Raw genomic sequence first — 24555 nt, 5'->3', positions numbered from 1 at the left:
CGACTGTGCTTAAACTGACACACAATATTTTTAGCGCAACGCAATCTGACTTTCAGAAATCCCTACAAAGGAATGGCCCTGACTAACATTAACCTGTACCTTTCACAAATCACTTACCTCACCAAAAATCTTCGTTAAATGAACCTGGGAAGCAACGATCGGCCCTCGAAAAGTCTTTCGCTGCCTGCCACACTTTGGAGTGATCCATCATTCGACCAGGGGTCAGGAGTCAACCTCAGTGCAAGCAGCACCCGGGGCGGTTGCAGCAGTGGATCGATCAGGGGACACTGTAAGTAGGCTGTTTATGTTTTCTTTATGTAAGTAGGCTGTTTATGTTTTCTTTATGTAAGTAGGCTGTTTATGTTTTCTTTATGTAAGTAGGCTGTTTATGTTTTCTTATTGGCAACGTTACGTAGCGTTCTATATGAAAATCACTGGCTGTGCTGTGTGCAGTCTGTGGCTAGTTTGCATTGTTGTCTGCCATTGTAGTGTTGGGCAGCGGCAGCTGGATGTGAACAGCGCGTAGCGTTGCGCAGTTGGAGGTGAGCCGCCAACAGTGGTGGATGTGGGGAGAGAAATGAAGGAGTTTTGATATTTGTAAGAATGGATGTTATGAACTACTATATATATTATGACTATTAAGGTAAATACAATGATTGTTCTCTATTAAAATCTTTCATTTGCTAACTATGCCTACTAGTAGTTAGTGCCTTCCGTAGTTTGAATCTGTTATTTAGCTGGCAGTAGTGGCGCTCGCTGTATTGCAGTAGTTCGAGTAACGAAGATTTTTGGTGAGGTAAGTGATTTGTGAAAGGTACAGGTTAATGTTAGTCAGGGCCATTCCTTTGTAGGGATTTCTGAAAGTCAGATTGCGTTGCGCTAAAAATATTGTGTGTCAGTTTAAGCACAGTCGTGTATAATTGTTCTAAGGGGACGTTTCAATCTACCTACATTTCCTCCTTATTGCACACTTTCTTCGACCACCAAGATGCACATGCACAGGCATTCCGCTCGCAAAATTAATTCTTATAGTAGTGAGATCAGTCCTTTCTCCTTGGTAATCAAGGTAGCCGAAATATTTGGCTTTTCTATTGGCACCCTATCGAAGATTTATACCACATACTAGGGCTGTTGATAAAATATGGAACTAACTACTTTTTCAAAAAATATCGATGTTCATCGGTGACATTTTTCCCCGCTATATCGATATCGAAAAGGCAATATCGGGTGCATATATATATATATATATATATATATATATATATATATATATATATATATATATATATATATATATATATATATTGCAATTTTCGGTACATATTTGACATTGAAGTAGGACATAGTTTTCCTTACCCTGTGGAGGAGTCTTGCTACATTTCGAGCTTTCATCACGTCCAGTCATTCTCTTTGCCTGTGTGAAGCAAGTATAGCTGGAACAAGAAGTCCAATTGGACTGGGGATGGCAGTGTGAATGGAATAACAGATTTTCCAGTGTGAAGAAGCAGCACACCAGTCTGCTATTTCTTGGTTCAAATGGCTCTGAGCACTATGCGACTCAACTTCTGACGTCATCAGTCCCCTAGACTTAGAACTACTTAAACCTAACTAACCTAAGGACATCACACACATCCATGCCCGAGGCAGGATTCGAACCTGCGACCGTAGCGGTCGCTCGGCTCCAGACTGTAGCGCCTAGAACCGCACGGCCACTCCGGCCTGCTCTGCTATTTCTTCACATCGGCATTCTTAAAGAACAGTTGCTGAAAATGATGAACAAAAATCTGAATGACAGGACTGGTCTTTGCGGTGGGCGGAGACGTGTGAGGTAAATGCTGACGTAATCGGCGGTCGCGCTACCAGCACAAACAGCAACGTTTTACTTCACCACGCAATTTTGACGCTACAGCTGCTAGGTCGCTGGCGTTTGCAGAAGTGAAAAAAAAAACAGCGCAAGTCGATATGAAGTTTGTAAGTAGGCTGTTTAGGTTTGTATATTGGTAACGCCACGCAGCGCTCTGTATGAAAATCACTGGCTGTGCTGTGTGCAGTCTGTGGCTGGTACTCAGACATTTCTCTCTCTACTTATTCTGATCATCACTAAACTGACACATAATATTTTTAGCTCAACGCAATCTGACTTTCAATAATCTCTACAAAAGAATGGCCCTGACTAACAATAACCTATACCTTTCATGAATCACTTACCTCATAAAAATCTTCATTACTCGAACTACTGCAATACAGCGACCGCCAATACTACCGGCTAAATAAAAGATTCTAACTACTGAAGGCACTAACTACTGATACGCATACTTAGCAAATGAAAGATTTTGATAGGGAACAAACAATGTATTTACCTTAATAGTGTTCAAAAGTCATAATATATATATATATATATATATATATATATATATATATATATATATATATATATATCAGTTCATGACATCCATTCTTACAAATTTACTCTTTCTGGCGGACAACCACTGGATGTGCTATGTGCAGTCTGTGGCTGGTTCGCATTTTTGTAATATTCGCTATTGTAGTGTTGGGCAGTTGGATGTGAACAGCGCGTAGCGTTACGCAGTTGGAGGTGAGCCGCCAGCAGTGGTGGATGTGGGGAGTGAGATGGCGGATTTTTGAGAGTGGATGATCTGGACGTGTGTTCATGAAAGGTATAGGTTATTGTTAGTCAGGGCCATTCTTTTGTAGAGATTATTGAAAGTCAGACTGCGTTGCGCTAAAAATATTGTGTGTCAGTTTAGTGTTGCTCAGAATAAGTAAAGAGAGAAATGTCCGAGTACGTTCAGTTCTGCTCAGCTGTTTGAAAATCAAATAACGTAAAAGGTTTATCAGCACAGTCATTCATAAATTTTTCTAAGGGAACGTTTCAAGTTTCACAAGCTGCAACATTGTCACGAATGAAACAGTGACCCGTATATACAATAAGTTTCCTTTAATTTACGTCTATGGTCACATACTTTTTGTTAACAGATTTAAAACAGATCTGATGATGGTTATTATAGACCGAAACCGGTAATCTGTTAACAAACGTTTGTGACCATAGACGTAAATTGAAGGAAACTTATCGATATGAAGTGTTCCACGCAAATCCAATATGAGACGAAACCGAACGACTGACCCATCGGATATCTTTTATTGTGTCACTTACATGCCGTTACCATCGTTGGCAAAGTGGTTATCGCCAAGCGTGAACGTGCGTCGTTCTCCTTTCAGTTCTTGCTCTAACGGGGATAAGTAGGTTGCTAGCTTGTTGCTGTGTAGAATAACTAATAATAAATTAATACATAAATGTACAGCTCTAAAACCGGTAGTGTATTCACACAGTGCAGCTTATGTTTTTATCGACCGGTTCGACGATTCTTTCTCCATTTATATATCGATACTTTTTCTCGATATATCGACGGCAGATAATGATTTATCTTTAAATATAGATATGTCGGATTCCCGGTATTTTTTTAAAAAATATCAACAGTCCAATCGTATACAGAGAAAGCAGAGCAACATCATCCCCAAAGAGAAAAAGTGGACGAGAGTGTTGAGTGATCGTGGCAGACAATCGTTGAAGAGGATTGTGACGAACAATAAGAGGACGGAGGACTGAATGTCGCACTCGGGAACCTTGTCAGCACCAAAATAACACTAACGGGGCTCCATAAGCTTGGAATAGCACGATGAACTGGCTCAAATGGTTCAAATGGCTCTGAGCACTATGGGACTTAACATCTATGGTCATCAGTCCCCTAGAACTTAGAACAACTTAAACCTAACTAACCTAAGGACATCACACAACACCCAGCCATCACGAGGCAGAGAAAATCCCTGATCCCGCCGGGAATCGAACCCGGGCGTGGGAAGCGAGAACGCTACCGCACGACCACGAGATGCGGGCGATGAACTGGAATTCCAGAATCACTCATTAGTGATGCGAATGCCCGTAACAGGAAAACGTGGTGACGAAGCCATAATACTTGGACTATGGAAGAAAGTAACTGGGTCGGATGACTCTTGTTTCAGATTGTTTCCAACTTTTGGTTGAGTTTACTTCCCAAGAGTGAAACACGGAGGCTGTTCGGTGATGATTTGAGCAGCCATATCGTGGTATTCCACGGGTTCCGTGGTTGCTCTGCGAGATGTCAACGATTATGTGACCATTTTGGTTGATCAGGTCCATTCCAAAGCACAACGTTTGTCCGTCACTGTGTCCCGAGACGGCGGGCCCTTGTTAACACAGCTCACTTCGTCCAGAAGCACGAGGATGAACTGTCGCATCTCCCCTGGTCACGACGGTGACCAGGTCGCAACGCTCTTGTGCCCGTGGTGCGTACTTTGGAGAGACGGGCGCGCGATCGCTATCTACCTTCCGTCATCGTTACCTGGACATGCCACTATTTTTCAAGAAGTACAGTATAAGATTCTCTTAAAAAAACATATTTGACCTGCATTTATCCATTCCAAGGCGGCTGGAAGCTGTTGTGAGAGCCAGCATGTTTCGCTCACCGTATTAGGCATGATAATATGTTGTGTTTTTGGTGTTTCCATATTTCTGTCCAACCACTGTAACATCGCAAAAGCGAGCATAGAAGCAATGGTCGGCGTAGACGCGATTCAACAGTGTCTAATCACGTCAAAGCCTGGAAGTACTGTCACGATAAAAATGAAACATTAGTTCACAATTTAAGTCACTTCCTTCGCGGTTTCACATATTTCTCTTGTTAATATCAATTACACTACGAATGCAGCCTATTACGCCACTGAGGTTCGACCGGCATCATCGAATTCGCCAGTACTCCATCGACCTTCGTCACAATATACTCAAAAACAAGGGACAGCTAGAAGTAAAATCTTTTCCCCGGTTTAGCGTCAGATACAATTTTCGTACGTACGTAATCAAAATACACTACTGTCATTAAAATTGCAAAAGAGCATTCACACAAGGTTGGCGCCAGTGGCGACACCTACAATGTGCTGACATGAGGAAAGTTTCTAACCGATTTCTCATACACAAACAGCAGTTGACCGGCTTTGCCTTGTGAAACGTTCTTGTGATGACTCGTGTAAGGAGGAGAAATGCGTACCATCACGTTTCCGACTTTGATAAACGTCGGATTGTAGCCTATCGCGATTGTGGTTTATCGTATCGCGACATTGCTGCTCGCGTTGGTCGAGATCCAATGATTGTTAGCAGAATATGGAATCTGTGGGTTCAGGAGGGTAATACGGAAAGCCGTGCTGGATCCCAACGGCCTCGTATCACTAGCAGTCGAGATGACAGGCATCTTATCCGCATGGCTGTAACGGATCGTCCTGCCACGTCTCGATCCCTGAGTCAACAAATTGGGACGTTTGCGAGACAACACCCATCTGCACGAACTGTTCGACGACGTTTGCACCACCATGGTCTATCAGCTCGGAGACCATGGCTGCAGTTACCCTTGACGCTGCATCACAGACAGGAGCGCCTGCGTTGGTGTACTCAACGACGAACCTGGTTGCACGAATGGCAAAACGTCATTTTTTGGATGAATCCAGGTCCTGTTTACAGCATCATGATGGTCGCATCCGTCTTTGGCGACATCGCGGTGAGCGCACATTGGAAGCGTGTATTCGTCATCGCTATACTGGCGTATCACCCGGCGTGATGGTATGGGGTGCCATTGGTTTCACGTCTGGGTCACCTTTTGTTATCATTGATGGCACTTTGAACACTGGACGTTACATTTCAGATGTGTTACGACCCGTGGCTCTACCCTTCTTTCGATCCCTGAGAAACCCTTCATTTCAGCAGGATAATGCACGACCGTATGTTGCAGGTCCTGTATGGGCCTTGCTGGATACAGAAAATGTTCGACTGCTGCCCTGGCCAGCACATTCTCCAGATCTCTCACCAACTGAAAACGTCTGGTCAATGGGGACCGAGCAACTGGCTCGTCACAATACGCCAGTCACTACTCTTGATGAACTGTCGTATCGTGTTGAAGCTGCATGGGCAGCTGTACCTGTACACGCCATCCAAGCTCTGTTTGACTCAATGCCCAGGCGTATGAAGGCCGTTATTACGGCCAGAGGTCATTGTTCTGGGTACTGATTTCTCAGGATCTATGCACCCAAATTGCGTGAAAATGTAATCACCTGTCAGTTCTAGTATAACATATTTGTCCAATGAATACCCGTTTATCATCTGCATTTCTTCTTGGTGTAGCAATTTTAATGGCCAGTAATGTAATTTTGTTGGCACTGACTGTGACGAACGCTTACTCATATTTGTATCATCGTTCGCGAGAATTGTATTATGTATGTTTCACCGTCTAAACAGTACTATTACTGACGCACTATTTTGTCTCCCGACTACAAGGACGTGGACGAATACGTTCCTGTGTAATATGTGTATTCCTAGGGGACCAAACTGCTGAGGTCATCGGTCCCTAGACTTACACACTACTTAAACTTACTTATGCTAAGAACAACACACACACACACACACACACACACACACACACACACACACACACACACATATGCCCGAGGCAGGACTCGAACCTCCAGCGGGAGGCGCCGCGCAATCTGTAACATGGCGCCTCAAACCGCGCGGCCACTCCGTGCGGGCTAGACATATCCTTCCACGCAAACTGGGGCTTACTTCTCTTTTCACCGGAAGTGTATCCATATGGCAATTTTCTAGAATCTTCGAGATTCCACGTTGGCGCTTCGACAGCAGACAGCTTACGCGTATCACCGCTGCCCCACCGGCCGTTTTCCCTCGCTCTACGGAACAATAGCAAACATGGCAACCTTGTTCGTCTTTGAATTCTGCTGCTTCACTACTTCCAAAGTTGCATAGATATCAAACCACAGGTTCGATTGTTATATTGCATAGATGAATTCGGAAATTTTCCACTGCATATTTTTCGCCGGCCGCGGTGGTCTAGCGGTTCTGGCGCTGCAGTCCGGAACCGCGGGACTGCTACGGTCGCAGGTTCGAATCCTGCCTCGGGCATGGGTGTGTGTGATGTCCTTAGGTTAGTTAGGTTTAAGTAGTTCTAAGTTCTAGGGGACTTATGACCTAAGATGTTGAGTCCAATAGTGCTCAGAGCCATTTGAACCACTGCATATTTTCAAGCCTAGTAAACAATAATTTATGTCTCAACTGAACTTACGTTGCAGTCGGTAATGATCTACGACAGAAAGAGAAATAATACTGCGACGTCTCAACTTCAGAGGTAAGCAGTTGGTCGTAACTTTCGTTGTAATTCCTTAGCTTCTTCTGGCATATTCGTCGACAGAAGAGTCCACAGGTGTATCGCCGTCTCTCGCTTTCCATTGGGCTCTACTATCATTTTAATTTGAAAACAATGATAGTAAGTATAGTTTTGTTTCTAAAAAACTAATAAGTATTGATAAAACTTGTTTGTAAGGCACCAATGGCATATCTCTCAGACAGCAAATATGAATCATAAAAGTTTTCCATTTAAAATCTTAAAGACTCTCATAAACATCAAACTCGTTTGTCAAATTGTGAGATATGTGAAACAAGCCCATACACATACCAACAAAATTTGTCAATTTAAACTCACTTTTGAAGCAGATGTATATTCTGCATTTTGACACTTGTGGGAAAGGATACAAATGCAGATAAAGCATTTCTAACACTGAGTCAGAGTTTAAAGAAAAAGAAGAAGAAGAAAACAAGATGCTAGTTCAGGGAATGGTTTAAAATGAGAGAAAAAACATACACTTGAAAACCTGTTAAGAGGAAAATTACACTCAGAACGTGATGATTACATTTACTCTCTACGAATGGAAAGTGAAACTTTTAATATCTTGTTTAACGTTACTTCGCCTTCACATTGAAGAAAAAAATAAAAAGTCAGAAGTAAGCAAAAATTTATTCGTTTCCATGTAGCTGGTTCTCTAATAACAGTTCATCACAACGTGGGAACGTATGAAGGGCTTATTTCAATAGTGGTTCAAGTTCATTACCTCCACTTTTCTGCCTATAATGCTTCTGAAATTAATGATCCAAACAAACAGAAAGAAAGGTTCATCTCTAGCAAGAGGCCATATGCTTGAATATTTCTCGTATCTCAACTGCAAATTTTTCAGCGCTCATTTAACTTTAGGACTCTGTATCTCAAAATGAACAAAAATGGAATTGTACTACTACTGAAATAAGCCCTTCATATAGCCTACCTCGCTCGTGGAAGCACGGGAGAACTTCGATTCTTTGGTTTTATTGCACTCCAGCCGGTATATTGTGCGTAGAATATTGATGGCTGGGAAAGACGTTCAACGTCTACCATTTTGGTAGCTACAAGTGGTATTTTGTTTTTAGTTTCGATTTCGGTGGAGACTCACGATACAGTGAGATAAACTGTAATAATACTGTTTTTTACCCAAAGTATGCTGTGAAACACCGACATAAACAATGTCCACCGTCTTTTCAAGTTTTCCATCAGTCACCTCATACACGCGCTATGTTTGAAGAACATGCCAAACAGCACCGAACACGATGAAATATTTCGGAAATATAGTAAATTTCGACAAATTGTTTGATCGTGTGTGGAGGCCTCAAAGAACTACTTTTTTCCAATTAAGAATCACTCTTTTTCGAAAACTCAACAGCAATACACGGAAAATATTGATTTTTTCTATCGATGTATAGTCAGCATTGATATCAGTTGGATGATTTACCGAAATGTCGCTGTATCGCTACTTAGAAAATTACACGATCTCTACTGGCGAGGCCGTGCACTAGCGCCTGAGCGCGTTGGGGGAGTATCGCTGCAGGTGTGCTGGCGTTTTCCCAGAGTCCACGGACCTTGAGGTTACGTCACAGCCCAGCTGGCGACGTGCACTGCGCGACCGAAACTCACACCAGGGTATCCTGCCTGTGCTCCAACAGCACCGTGACAGAAACGTGTTAGGTAACGAAAGATACCTAGTCACAAAGAATAATATACAGGGTGTTTCAAAAATGACCGGTATATTTGAAACGGCAATAAAAACTAAACGAGCAGCGATAGAAATACACCGTTTGTTGCAGTGTGCTTGGGACAACAGTACATTTTGAGGCGGACATACTTTCGAAATTACAGTAGTTACAATTTTCAACAACAGATGGCGCTGCAAGTGATGTGAAAGATATAGAAGACAACGCAGTCTGTGGGTGCGCCATTCTGTACGTCGTCTTTCTGCTGTAAGCGTGTGCTGTTCACAACGTGCAAGTGTGCTGTGGACAACATGGTTTATTCCTTAGAACAGAGGATTTTTCTGGTGTTGGAATTCCACCGCCTAGAACACAGTGTTGTTGCAACAAGACGAAGTTTTCAACGGAGGTTTAATGTAACCAAAGGACCGAAAAGCGATACAATAAAGGATCTGTTTGAAAAATTTCAACGGACTGGGAACGTGACGGATGAACGTGCTGGAAAGGTAGGGCGACCGCGTACCGCAACCACAGAGGGCAACGCGCAGCTAGTGCAGCAGGTGATCCGACAGCGGCCTCGGGTTTCCGTTCGCCGTGTTGCAGCTGCGGTCCAAATGACGCCAACGTCCACGTATCGTCTCGTGCGCCAGAGATTACACCTCTATCCGTACAAAATTCAAACGCGCCAACCCCTCAGCGCCGCTACCATTGCTGCACGAGAGACATTCGCTAACGATATAGTGCACAGGATTGATGACAGCGATATGCATGTGGGTAGCATTTTGTTTACTGACGAAGCTTATTTTTACCTGGACGGCTTCGTCAATAAACAGAACTGGCGCATATGGGGAACCGAAAAGCCCCATGTTGCAGTCCCATCGTCCCTGCATCCTCAAAAAGTACTGGTCTGGGCCGCCATTTCTTCCAAAGGAATCATTGGCCCATTTTTCAGATCCGAAACGATTACTGCATCACGCTATCTGGACATTCTTCGTGAATTTGTGGCGGTACAAACTGGCTTAGACAACACTGCGAACACCTCGTGGTTTATGCAAGATGGTGCCCGGCCACATCGCACGGCCGACGTCTTTAATTTCCTGAATGAATATTTCGATGATCGTGTGATTGCTTTGGGCCATCCGAAAATACAGGAGGCGGCGTGGATTGGCCTCCCTATTCGCCAGACATGAACCCCTGTGACTTCTTTCTGTGGGGACACTTGAAAGACCAGGTGTACCGCCAGAATCCAGAAACAATTGAACAGCTGAAGCAGTACATCTCACCTGCATGTGAAGCCATTCCGCCAGACACGTTGTCAAAGGTTTCGGGTAATTTCATTCAGAGACTACGCCATATTATTGCTACGCATGGTGGATATGTGGAAAATATCGTACTATAGAGTTTCCCAGACCGCAGCGCCATCTGTTGTTGAAAATTGTAACAACTGTAATTTCGAAAGTTTGTCTGCCTGAAAATGTACTGTTGTCCCAAGCATATTGCAACAAACGGCGTATTTCTATCGCTGCTCGTTTAGTTTTTATTGCCGTTTCAAATATACCGGTCATTTTTGAACACCCTGTAAGAATCACTCTTTTTCGAAAACTCAACAGCAATACATGGGAAATATTGATTTTTTCTATCGATGTATCGTCAGCATTGATGTCAGTTGGATGATTTACCGAAATGTCGCTGTATCGCTACTTAGAAAATTATACGATCTCTACTAGCGAGGCCATGCACTAGCGCCTGAGCGCGTTGGGGGACTATCGCTGCAGGTGTGGTGGCGTTTTCCCAGAAGCCACGGACCTTGAGGTTACGTCACAGCTGGCGACGTGCACTGCGCGACCGAAGCTCACACCAGGGTATCCTGCCTGTGCTCCAACAGCACAGTGACAGAAACGTGTTAGGTAACGAAAGATACCTAGTCACAAAGAATAATATAGGTGCGGCGTTTGGTGCACTTGTTGTTGTTGTGGTCATCAGTTCTGAGACTGGTTTGATGCAGCTCTCCATGCTACTCTATCCTGTGCAAGCTTCTTCATCTCCCAGTACCTACTGCAACCTACATCCTTCTGAATCTGCTTAGTGTATTCATCTCTTGGTCTCCCTCTACGATTTTTACCCTCCACGCTGCCCTCCAATACTAAATTGGTGATCCCTTGATGCCTCAGAACATGTACTACCAACCGATCCCTTCTTCTGGTCAAGTTGTGCCACAAACTTCTCTTCTCCCCAATCCTATTCAATACTTCCTCATTAGTTATGTGATCTACACATCTAATCTTCAGCATTCTTCTGTCGCACCACATTTCGAAAGCTTCTATTCTCTTCCTGTCCAAACTATTTACGGTCCATGTTTCACTTCCATACATGGCTACACTCCATACAAATACTTTCAGAAATGACTTCCTGACACTTAAATCTATACTCGATGTTAACAAATTTCTCTTCTTCAGAAACGCTTTCCTTGCCATTGCCAGTCTACATTTTATATCCTCTCTACTTCGACCATCATCAGTTATTTTGCTCCCCAAATAGCAAAACTCCTTTACTACTTTAAGTGTCTCATTTCCTAATCTAATACCCTCAACATCACCCGACTTAATTCTACTACATTCCATTATCCTCGTTTTGTTTTTGTTGATGTTCATCTTATATCCTCCCTTCAAGACACCATCCATTCCGTTCAACTGCTCTTCCAAGTCCATTGCTGTCTCTGACAGAATTACAATGTCATCGGCGAACCTCAAAGTTTTTATTTCTTCTACATGGATTTTAATACCTACTCCGAATTTTTCTTTTGTTTCGTTTACTGCTTGCTCAATATACAGATTGAATAACATCGGGGAGAGGCTACAACCCTGTCTTACTCCCTTCCCAACCACTGCTTCCCTTTCATGTCCCTCGACTCTTATAACTGCCATCTGGTTTCTGTACAAACTGTAAATAGCCTTTCGCTCCCTGTATTTTACCCCTGCCACCTTTAGAATTTGAAAGAGAGTATTCCAGTCAACACTGTCAAAAGCTTTCTCTAAGTCTACAAATGCTAGAAATGTGCACTTAGTAACTCTAAACTAGAAAATGAAGCACGTCTCGATAAAACCGCTAAGAAACACAATCTGAATATATCGCTGTGTAGAATCCCAGTATAGGGAAGCACTCTGTTACATCGTGTCTAAGCCTTATCAGTTACAGAACGGTAGCTTAAAAACGCTTACCGGCTAGCATATGGATATCTTTTTACACTGTCCCATTTCGGCTACTTTTGTGAATTTGTGTAAGCAGTTGCGGTACGAAGCGAATACTAATCTTTGTCATGTTCAAATTTTGGTGCAATATGTTGAGAACTGATCGACGACTTTTTTTCACTTTATGCACTACCTCCTCGATCTTAAACGCCGGTCCTGTAGCACCAGGGCCACCACATGTCTACCAATTCCCGATTCTTCGCAGAGAGATGGTTTGGCACTTCGTTCTTCGCCATTGAAACTTATTTGACCGAAACGTTCGAAAATGTGTACAGGACCGGGATTCGAACCCGGGATTTCCTGCTTACCAGGCAGGTGTGGTAGCCACTGCGCCATCCGGCAGTGCCGATCGGCCGTTAGGCGTGCCCGAGATAGTCCGTGCAGCTGCGATAACGCTGTATCCCGGATGGCGCAGTGGTTAACATACTTGCCTCGTCAGCAGAAGACTCCGGGTTTGAATCCCAGTCTCTTATACATTTTCGTCCGTCGCCGCTGATCCCGTTTTAAGTCCTGTTGCAGCTGATAGCAGTGACTTCCCTCAGTATGCATACAGTGTTTCACAGCTGCTCGACCTGCACGGTGTAGGAACAGACACTGTGCATTCCAAAAAAGAAAGAAATATTTGACCACCCTGAAAGTTCCTACGCCATCTAACCACTGTGCCATAAAATGGTGCATTGTGGCCGCATACTTCCACCAATTTAGAATTGTGGCAGCGTTACTGCCCTTAAGATGCAGAACACGAACTACCTTTCGATAATCAGCTGCACCATTTGTATTTTGGCCCTTTTAGGTGCGTTCTACGGTAATGTGGAGCGTGGATTTCAACATCTACCAGGACGGTAGTCATGCACCTGAAAAGGAACAGAAAATTATGCTGTAGGAAATACTGCACCAAACCGCAAGGTTTTGAAAATGATTTAGTTGTACCGTTGCTAGTTTCGGGCCTGAGCCCATCGTCAGACGGTAACGTTAACTTCTTTGCAAGTTTTACATTTGCATCCTAGAATGTAACAAAGTTTTCTGATTGTATAGTTTACGATAGGTTTTACATTTGCGTCCTGAAATATAACAGTTTTTGTAATTACGTAGTTTTACAATGTATATACGTTCTATGTATTGTACGTAGACTGAGGTTTGGTTTTCTTTTATGATCCATGTTAATCAGTGAACTGAACTAAATACGAGGTGGCGGTTACAGTCGTTTACAACAGCTGCTGATCTGATGTGCCAAACAACATGATACGTTTACAGGTATGGCACACGTCTGGAATGAATGCAAAGGTACTTCTTCGTAGTACAGATAATTTTTTACGGTTTTACATTTAATCATCTTGGAGCTGAAGCTCCTTTTTCCGTGTTTACTTTAACAATACGTATGTTTTTGGATAGGGTCCCCCTTTAGCAAAACACAATTTTGTTTTTTAACCCAAACATGTTTCACTGCAGTTGCAGCATCTTCAATGGGCTTTTATTTCTCATCTGTTAAACAATGTTCTTTACTATTTGTATTAGACAAGACCAACCTATAGAGCTCTCACCCCCGTCCCCCTCCCCACACACTCAAACACACACAAAAAAATCCTAAAACCTACTGTCACACCCACTCACTCCCTCTCTCTCTCTCTCTCTCTCTCTCTCTCTCTCTCTCTCTCTTTATCTCTTTCTCCTCCTTTTCTCACTCCACACACACACACACACACACACACACACACACGAACACACACAGAGAGAGAGAGAGAGAGAGAGAGAGAGAGAGAGAGAGAGAATTAATTAATTTCAGGCGTAGAAATAACTATTTCAAATCGTAATTTTGGCTTATACAATTTATCTACTTTGAGGTGTAAGTAGATGCAGATGACAAAATGGGGAACAAAACAGTCGCTGTAGAAACACAACACATCATAAAAACCACACCATGTGGTAAAAAGGTTCGAATTCATAATTTATGTGTTTTTTCAAATATCTGCAATTACGATTTAAAATCTAACAGTTATATGTATACAAACAATAAAGAACATTCTTTAACAGATGAGAAATAAAAGTCCACTGAAGATGCTGCAACTGCAGTGAAACATGTTTGGGTTAAAAAACAAAATGGTGTTATGCTAAAGGCAGACCCTATCCAAAAACATACGGTTTGTACATTTATTTAGTTAGGTTTGAAATATGCCGATAGTGGCCAATGAAGATTTTTCTCACTGTAAGTTCTTATTTCTATCATTTGAAATTATGGGAGTGCTTTGGAGTTACATTTGGTTTTTTTAAATTCTAGTTGATCATTCAGGATACAGTTAGATTTACTGTGAATGTGGTTGCATATTTCTAATTCCTCTAACAAATTCAGGGTCTGCTCTTTTTTCAGCAAAATTTAGTAGGTCTATATCTAAGTTTTCTTCCATGCTTATCTCTCCATTTCCATGTTGGGCCAAGTGAGCGCCGAAAGTTGACTTAGGGTTGTTGAGCTTGAGTGCATCAGGGTATCGTACATTGAAACTCCTACCATTTTGGACAATGTATAATTTCAGGCACACAGAACACCTTTGGTGTGCTTCATTATGTTGCGAACAATTTCGTCTTTCATTTCATTGTTTGTGAAAATCTGATTTTGATATTTTTTGGCACGGAACAATTTTGCAGTCTGATATAACACATTATCAGTCGATGGTATGCAAACATATTTCGCAGTGTTTTGAGGACGTGTTTGTCCTAAAGTGCTGTTTAATTTGGACTTAGAGTTATTTTTGCAAATTTTCACAAGAGTCAAATGATCCCAGAAAAATAAATAAACTCAAGAAGGATAAAGCACTTGTAATTACAACAGACAACGGAAGCTCTGTTGTAATAATGTATGAAAAAGATTACATAAATAATTCATTAGATATTTTCTGAAACAACAACATAAAATAAATTAATTCCGATCCAACCCTAAAATTTTAGGCTAAGCTTAAAAAAGTCTTGAAAGAGTCCAACTTCCTCCCAACCTCAACTGAAAAATCTGACTGCACAATAATCAACCCTTCAGCCCAAAACATCAATCGCAACAAAAGATTCACAAAGAACATTGTCTGATATATCTGATTGTGAGCTCGCAAAAGAACCCTTTCCACAAAATCAGTAAAAAACTTAATGACAGATCCTCAAGAAGGCCTTTACATATTAAGATAAGTTTTGTACAAGCAATATCTATGACCTATCAGAGAGCATGAAAGACATTCTCATATCAGACACCGCCGTATTCGCATCCCTTGATGAAAGTTATACCAGTAAAAGAAACAATCTTAGTAATGAAAAATAACTTGCTTAAACATAAAAAGATCAGTCTATCTTGATTACTTCATCTTTGAAATAAATTTCATGAACAGCAAAATGGTCATGCAGTGAGCAGTTACCTAGCTACCATGTCAGCTAAAATTTACATACATCGTTTAGAACCATCCTTTAAAAAAAAAAAAATGGTTCAAATGGCTCTGAGCACTATGAGACTTAACATCTGAGGTCATCAGTCCCCTAGAACTTAGAACTACTTAAACCTAACTAACCTAAGGACATCACACACATCCATGCTCTCATCCCTTTCAATCCCAATATGACAATAAAGAAAAAAAATCATATATTACAAACGCTATGTGGATGACAAATTGATCTTAGTTGATTAACAATCTAACTCCACCAAACATAAAATTTACTGTCAAGCATGAAACTGATAATGGAATAAAATCCTTGGATCTAAAAATTAGTAAATACAGCGGTAAATGTAAACATAAAATAAACAGAAAACCAGCTACAACGGATTTCACAATCGACAGCTCGTCACGCCACTCCGGTCAACAAAAAATGCCATGTTATAAGGCAGTGCTCAAGAGAACGGAAAAATATTCTTTGGACACTGAAGACAAACTATAAGAACCAAAAACAATCAAACTAATAGCCCACAATATCGATTACACCTCTGACGCCATCACTAAGCTTCACAATAGAATTAAAAGCAAATACAATAACAAGCGTAGCCTTAAGTCCAAATCAAACAGCACTTTAGCACAAATAGCTGCTCAAAACACTGAAATACGTCTGCATACCATTCATTTGTATAGTGTCATAACAGACTGCAAAATTATTCCGTGCCAAAAAAAGTCGAAATTAGATTTTCCAAAAAAAATGAACCGAGCGAGGTGGCGCAGTGTTTAGCACATTGGACTCGCTTTCGGGAGGACGACGGTTCCAATCCGCGTCCAGCCATTCTGATTTAGATTTTCGGTGATTTCCCTAATTCGCTTTAGGCAAATGCCGGGATTGTTCGTTCGAAAGGGCGCGGCCGATTTCCATCCCCATCCTCCGTAATCCGGTGGGACCGATGACCCCGCTGCCTGCTCCCCTCCCTCAGATCAACCAAGCAACAAACAATAAAGGGAAAAATAATATTGTTCACAACTTAAATTTAAAAAAAATAAAGTACACCACAGGTCTGGCATTTATAAACTAAATTATTCTGTGTGTACCAAATTTTACATTGGCCAAACTGGTAGGCGTTTCAACGTACGATACTGTGAACACATGTATGCTCTCAGGCTCAACAACCCTAAGTAAGTCAACTTTAGCTGCTCACTTGGCCCAACACGGAAAACTGAGATAAGCATCGAAGAGAACTTATCGATACCACATTTCTCCGAAGAAGGACTATAGATGAATTTGTTGGAAGAAATAGAAATACACAGCCACATTCACTGTGAACCTGACTACATCCTGAAAGACCATTAGAATAAAAAAACAAATATACCTCAAAAATTTTACAGCTCTTATAATTGCAAATGACAGAAATAATAATTGACAGTGAGGAAATTCTTCATTGGTCATTACCTACATCGTTCAAACCTAAATAAGTGAATGTATAACCGTAAAAAATTATCTGTAGTCATATCGTGTTCTCTGGCACATCAGATCTGGAGTCGATGAAAGTAAATGTATCTGCCATCTCGTATTTAGTTCGGTTCACTCATCAACATGGATCGTGAAAGAAAACCAAACCTCTGCTTATGATATGTAAAGTAGGGGTCTTCATAAACTAAATACAATGTATAGAGCATAAACAAATGTAAAACTATGCAATCACAAAAACCTATAAATAATTTAGGACGCAAATGTAAGACTTGCAAAGACGTCAGCGCTACCGTTTGACGTTGAGCTCAGGTCGAAACTTGTAATGGTGTCATAAAATCATTGCAAAAAATTTGTGGCTGGTTGCAGTATTTTCTGCAGTGTAACTGAGGAATACACCTGCTGTGTTCTCTAACCAAAATGGATAAAAGAAGAACAGAAGATTACTACTTGCCAAACTCTACCTTGGCTAGCAAGGTCGCCGGATATCTCCCTGGTTGCTAACGTTTGGAACATTATGGGCAGGGCCCTCCAATTATCTTGGGATTTTGACCAACGCGCCAGCTGGACAGAATTTGGTACGGTACCGTCAGGATGACGTACAACTACTCTATGAAGTAATAGCAAGCCGAATAACTGCTTGCATAAGGGCCGGAGGTGGAGCAACGCGTTATTAACTTTCACAATTTTTGCAGCTCCTTCTCCCGAATAAATCATCCAATTTTGCTGAAACTGTAATAACTTGCTTGTCTGTACATGCACTTCACATCTACCGACTTCCGTCCCATTCGGATAATTCTTCGTGGTGCATCGTTTTCTTTCTTTCTTCTTTTCGTCTTAGGATGAATATTAAGAAATGAATGTTTGTGAGAAACGAAAAGTGTCGTAATTTTAAGTGTGTCTTTTGTGGTGTCACCGCTAGACACCACACTTGCTAGGTGGTAGCTTTAAATCGGCCGCGGTCCATTAGTACATGTCGGACCCGCGTGTCGCCACTGTCAGTAATTGCAGACCGAGCGCCACCACACGGCAGGTCTAGAGAGACGGACTAGCACTCGCCCGAGTTGTACGGACGACTTTGCTAGCGACTACACTGACGAAGCCTTTCTCTCATTTGCCGAGAGATAGTTAGAATAGCCTTCAGCTAAGTCCATGGCTACGACCTAGCAAGGCGCCATTAACCATTTCAAGAGAGAGTCTCACTTGTATCATCCAGAATGCTGTATACAAATGATGGATTAAAGTTAAGTATTATAGCAGCTACGTACTTTTCTTTATAGCATTCATTACGTATCCTGTTTCAGACCTCACGCCAGCCGGCGTGTGTAACGCGTGCATTTCGGCTACTTCCGAGTGGCGTGGCTGTCTTGATACGCCACAACATTTTTACTATCGATTTTGCTTCGGCCTCTGATGTACAGTTTGAAAAGAATACTATATGTAGACACAAAAAAGAAATCGGTAATGCTGAAATATTAAATATGTCGACAAGACTCAACTTTACTCCCAAACAAAAGCTTAGTGTGTCTACTTCGTGATAATACAAAACGAGCTGCCCTTCTTTGCACTTTTTCAATGTCATCCGTCAGTCCCACCTGATGCGGATCCCACACCAGCAATACTCCAGAATAGGGCGGACAAGCGTAGTGTAAGCAGTCTCTTTGGTAGACCTGTTGCACCTTCTAAGTGTTCTTCCAATGAATCGCAGTCTTTGGTTTGCTCTACCCACAGTATTATCTATGTGATCGTTCCAATTTAGGTTATTTGTAATTGTAATCCCTAAGTATTTAGTTGAATTTACAGCCTTCATATTTGTGTGACTTATGGCGTAATTGAAATTTAGCGTATTTCTTTTAGTACTCAAATGAATAACTTCACACTTTTCGTTATTCAGGGTCAACTGCCACTTTTCTGACCATACAGACATCTTATCTAAATAATTTTGCAATTCGTTTTGGTCATCTGATGACTTTACAAGACGGTAAATGACAGCATCATCTGCAAACAATCTAAGACGGCTACTGAGATTGTCTCCTATGTCGTTAATATAGATCAGGAACAATAGAGGGCCTATAACACTTCCTTGGGGAACGCCGGATATTACTTCTGTTTTGCTCGATGACTAAGATGACAGGAAATCACGAATCCAGTCGCATAACTGAGGCGATATTCCCCAGGCACGCAGTTTGGTTAGAAGACGCTTGTGAGGAACGGTGTCGAAAGCCTTCTGGAAATCTAAAAATATGGAATCATTTTGACATGCCCTGTCGAGAGCACTCATTACTTTATGAGTATAAAGAGCTGGTTGTGTTTCGCAAGAACGATATTTTCTGAATCCTTTCTGTGGTGTCACCGCCAGACACCACACTTGCTAGGTGGTAGCCTTAAAATCGGCCGCGGTCCATTAGTATACGACGGACCCGCGTGTCGCCACTGTCCAGACCGAACGCCGCCACACGGCAGGTCTAGAGACACGTCCTAGCACTCGCCCCAGTTGTACAGCCGACTTTGCTAGAGATGGCTCACTGACAAATTACGCTCTCATTTGCCGAGACGATAGTTAGCATAGCCTTCAGCTACGTCATTTGCTACGACCTAGCAAGGCGCCATTATCATTTGCTATTTATCTTGTGATGCATGTACCGTCAGACCGATGTTCACCAATTATGGATTAAAGTTAAGTATTCCAGTAGTTACGTACGTTCTTTCCGACTATAACGTCCTTGTCCACTTCCAGACCTCACGCCAGCCTGCGTGAGCTTAAACGCGTGCCTTTCGGCTTCCTCCTGCTAGTGGCTTGGCTGTCTTGCCAAGTCACAACACGTTCCTTAGCCTACAGATTACCAAGAGCGAAAGGAACGACAACCAAACTTTAAAAATGAATAGAATAAGCTTGGAAATGGGTTGTATTTGCTACTAATTAAGGCACACATTACTGACCGGACGGTTATAATTAAAGTACAGCTACTCACGGAGATCCACTGTGGGTCTACTTATCGTATGGCAGCGAAACTTAGTAGATATGCTAATGGGTTGATGCGCAACTGACTTACGCTGGGAAAAAATTTAGTTCCAATTTTGACCACCAGGTGCGAATCTGGTGCTGTGAAAGCAAGAAAGATGTAATGGATTAGGAACTGGACGTAGACAGAAAAAAAAAAAATGGTTCAAATGGCTCTGAGCACTATGGGACTCAACATCTTAGGTCATAAGTCCCCTAGAACTTAGAATTACTTAAACCTAACTAACCTAAGGACATCACACACCCATGCCCGAGGCAGGATTCGAACCTGCGACCGTAGCAGTCCCGCGGTTCCGGACTGCAGCGCCAGAACCGCACGGCCACCGCGGCCGGCTATAGACAGAAAAGTTCAAACAAGTGATTTTATTATTAACTATCTTGCATGAAAAGAGTGATTTCCACACAGCTGCGCTCTTCATGCTGTACAAGGAGGTCTCGATAACGGCAGCGCCTTCCAGCCATCTTGGGGTTCTGACTATCGAAAGCACTAGTTGGACAGAATTTGGTACGAAACCCTCAGGAGGACATTCAGCTACACGTGAATCCACAGCACACAGTCACATACGGCGAGTGCAACACGCAGCACGCTGTTTAACATTAACCCTAAATTCAGCAGTTCTGTGTATTTCCTGCCCTCTGTAGTGTAAAATGCGCCTCGTCACTCCATAGAATCCCTGCTAGCATGTCATCAGTTTCGATCCGTGCCAGAAACCGAAGACCAAATTCAGAACATTGTTGCCGCAGAACCGTACGTATTGTTAACCCAGGGGTGGACAATTCTCGCGATACTGCACGAGCACTAGCACTTAGAGATGGGCAAACTGAAACACGTAACTGTTTCGAAACAAATGAAACAGTACAATGTAATATTTCGATACGCTGTTTCGAAACAATGAAACAGTTTGTGTTTTGTAGTCAAATAAACCTACACATTTTATCATCTTGAATGTCTACTGTATAAGTATGACCGTATAAACACAAATGAGGTGCGAGAGCGCTAATCATATCGCAGAAAGTATGAAACTATCACTTAGGCGTATTGGCAGATTCGTATTTCCTACAGCAAATGCACTCCTTTCGTGTCGTGTGACTTTCATACTTTTCTTTTGGCTGGGGACAGCCATAGCTGAAGACAGAAGAACCAACACGAACGGAACTGGAGGTGGGAGCAAACTGCAGAAACTACTGATATGCTACTGGGATTCCCACATTCCGTTAGTATGGGTATTATACCCATCCTGCTAATTTCCATGCACACAAAGGGAATCATTGTGGATAATAGGCACATTGACTATAGACTCACAAATAACGCCAAATAATTCGAATAAATAACAAAACAGAGCAAATTTTTGTCTTTCAAGGTGTTTCGAACCGTTACTATAAATTCACCATGCTCCCCAGCTCTTCCCGTTCACCATTACACTATAAGTGATATGTTAGATGGATTGCTTGCAATTATACCTACATCAAATTTATGTACAGGGCTATTACAAATGATTGAAGCGATTTCATATATTCACTGTAGCTCCATTCATTGACATATGGTCACGACACACTACAGATACGTAGAAAAACTCATAAAGTTTTGTTCGGCTGAAGCCGCACTTCAGGTTTCTGCCGTCAGAGCGCTCGAGAGCGCAGTGAGACAAAATGGCGACAGGAGCCGAGAAAGCGTGTGTCGTGCTTGAAATGCACTCACATCAGTCAGTCATAACAGTGCAACGACACTTCAGGACGAAGTTCAACAAAGATCCACCAACTGCTAACTCCATTCGGCGATGGTATGCGCAGTTTAAAGCTTCTGGATGCCTCTGTAAGGGGAAATCAACGGGTCGGCCTGCAGTGAGCAAAGAAACGGTTGAACGCGTGCGGGCAAGTTTCACGCGTAGCCCGCGGAAAATTGGCTCATGCCACAACTGGAGACCGACAGCGCCGACTTCATCTTTCAACAGGATGGTGCTCCACCGCACTTCCATCATGATGTTCGGCATTTCTTAAACAGGAGATTGGAAAACTGATGGATCGGTCGTGGTGGAGATCATGATCGGCTATTCATGTCATGGCCTCCACGCTCTCCCGACTTAACCCCATGCGATTTCTTTCTGTGGGGTTATGTGAAAGATTCAGTGTTTAAACCTCCTCTACCGAGAAACGTGCCAGAACTGCGAGCTCGCATCAACGATGCTTTCGAACTCATTGATGGGGACATGCTGCGCCGAGTGTGGGAGGAACTTGATTATCGGCTTGATGTCTGCCGAATCACTAAAGGGGCACATATCGAACATTTGTGAATGCCTAAAAAAACTTTTTGAGTTTTTGTATGTGTGTGCAAAGCATTTTGAAAATATCTCAAATAATAAAGGTATTGTAGAACTGTGAAATCGCTTCAATCATTTGTAATAACCCTGTATATGTCTAATAACTGTCACTCTACGCCTTTTTTTATTCAAAATGTTTAGTCTTACTTGCGTTTCTCAATATGATTACTGTACATGAACAGAGAAGCGTATGTTATAAAAAAAGTGTAATTTAACTGAATGATTTTCACATTATTTATTATTTTGAATGTGAATAGTATGCGTTGTTTTATTGTTTGGATAGTGTTTATAAAGCAGATGTTACGCCATTTCGGAATAGGACAGTCAGCTAGAAACGAAGCTTTACTTTCGGATATCCTAAGCTTCATGCTATTGCCTGCCAAAAAGATTTCGACACTCTTGAAAGTGTTTCACGAAGTGGTATGTTGTGTTTCAGTACCTGTGCCGAGCCCGAATCTCGTCCGACACAGAGCGGAATGAAACATCACTGTTTCGATTAAATTAGTCCGTTCCAGGCACAGGAGGACTGAAACAGCCTTATTTTGAAACAACGATACAGTTTCTGTGTCTGGCTCGAGATCGAATCTGGTCCGATTATCCGAGACAGAGGCGGAATGAAACATGGCTGTTTCGAAACAGTGAACCACAGCCGTTCCGAAACACTGAAACAGTTCCACGTATCGATACACTGTATCGAAACATAGAAACAGTGGCCAAGTCTACTAGCACTACCTGGGGCATGCACGCATGGCATGGTCAGTTCAGCAGCAGTGACCTCGTCAGTCACTAGTGTTTTGGAATTTCATTCTCATCTTCCATTTAATGACATCAGGCTTCTCTTCAGAAATTTCAGTCTGCGATACTCTCTCAGTGTAGCATCGTAACAGCTGCCGTTCACACAAAAACAGTTTCACTAACAGCGCAGTGTCTCTCTTCTTGAAAGCAATACGGTTCACTCACGTTATGGGTTTTCAAATGACAGCGGGGATATTATACCGTCATACAAACAATGTACAGCGCCAGATGTTCACCTGATGGCCAAAATATGAACTAATATTTTTCCAGCGTTAATCCGCTCCCTATTAACGCATTAGCGTATCTACCAAATTTCGCTGCTATAGGATAATTGCAGTCCACACTCGACCACCGTGAGTGGTTGCACTTTAAGACTAATTATGACCACCAGGCACAAATTGTGCACAAACTTTCCATTTGACGCCCCTCTTAGCTTTGAGCCTGAAGTGGCTGCTTGTGTCGCTTGGGCCTTAACACTGCCTTGCTCAGATGAGAATAATACGATGTTCTAGCTGTGGAATTACTAATGAATTTGTGATCTTTGTTTTAATACAGTTGTGCAAGCGAAGTTAAAATTTATGCATTTTCTTTTTTAGGTGCGGGAGCATTCTCATGTCCTCTATTATCAAGACAAGCGAAATCCGATAGAGTATCGTAAGTATTAATTACGAATAGTACAAAAGAATTTTAAGATAGTGATTTTCAGGTCATTTTGACGCAGTAGTGATATGGCTTTGACGAATATTTCACGGGTTCGACCACCGCTTATTCGCGGTCGACGTTCGAAGCAGAGCTGTAGTGAATAAAACAGCTCTATTGCGAAGCTCTATGACACTAAGATTATGTTGTTGTTGTTGATGGGTTTGCAGTGTTGGAACTATGCCTCGCTGTAGTTGAATCTCACGCCAAACAGAGCTACAGGCCGCCATCTTTATTAAAGGGTAGGCCGAGCGACCCAGCGCACTGGTTAGCACATTGGACTCGCATTTGGGGGGACGCCGGTTCAAACCCGCGCCGTCCCATCCAGGTGTAGATTTTCTCTAATTTCCCTAAATCGCTCCACCCAAATGCCGGGATGGTTCCTCTGAAAAGCCACGGCACATTTCCTTCCCCATCCTTGTCAGAATCCGAGCTTGTGCTCCGTCTCTAATGCTCTCGATGTCTTCCTTCCTTCCTTATTAAGGGGTAGACCAGGGTAGAAATTCTTTTAGACTAAATTTTTATGGACTTTTTATTCCTTAGATAGTCTATTTTTAAGATCCATTCATATAAAGTGTTCCATAAACGTTCAAATATGTTAAAACTGCTATTTACTGCATTCCAGTACTCCACTGCAACCGATGTTAT

At 42.3% G+C, this 24555-nt stretch overlaps 1 protein-coding gene across 3 annotated transcripts in view; it reads left to right on the top strand.

The window, feature by feature from the left end:
* The window catches only part of LOC126161329 (solute carrier organic anion transporter family member 4A1), a 1079633-nt gene that overhangs the window by 143508 nt on the left and 911570 nt on the right, over nt 1-24555 (top strand). Inside the window, exon 2 of one of the 3 annotated variants that reach the window (XM_049917086.1) lies at nt 23805-23862. The exons of the other annotated variants lie outside the window; for them this stretch is intronic. The gene's annotated coding sequence lies outside the window, so the exon portion shown is untranslated. The remainder of the gene's footprint in view (nt 1-23804; nt 23863-24555) is intronic. 3 annotated transcript variants of the gene reach the window in all.

Source organism: Schistocerca cancellata, chromosome 2 (genome assembly GCF_023864275.1).
Source record: "Schistocerca cancellata isolate TAMUIC-IGC-003103 chromosome 2, iqSchCanc2.1, whole genome shotgun sequence".
Taxonomy (NCBI): domain Eukaryota; kingdom Metazoa; phylum Arthropoda; class Insecta; order Orthoptera; family Acrididae; genus Schistocerca; species Schistocerca cancellata.
This window is presented reverse-complemented; position numbering and strand designations above follow the sequence as displayed.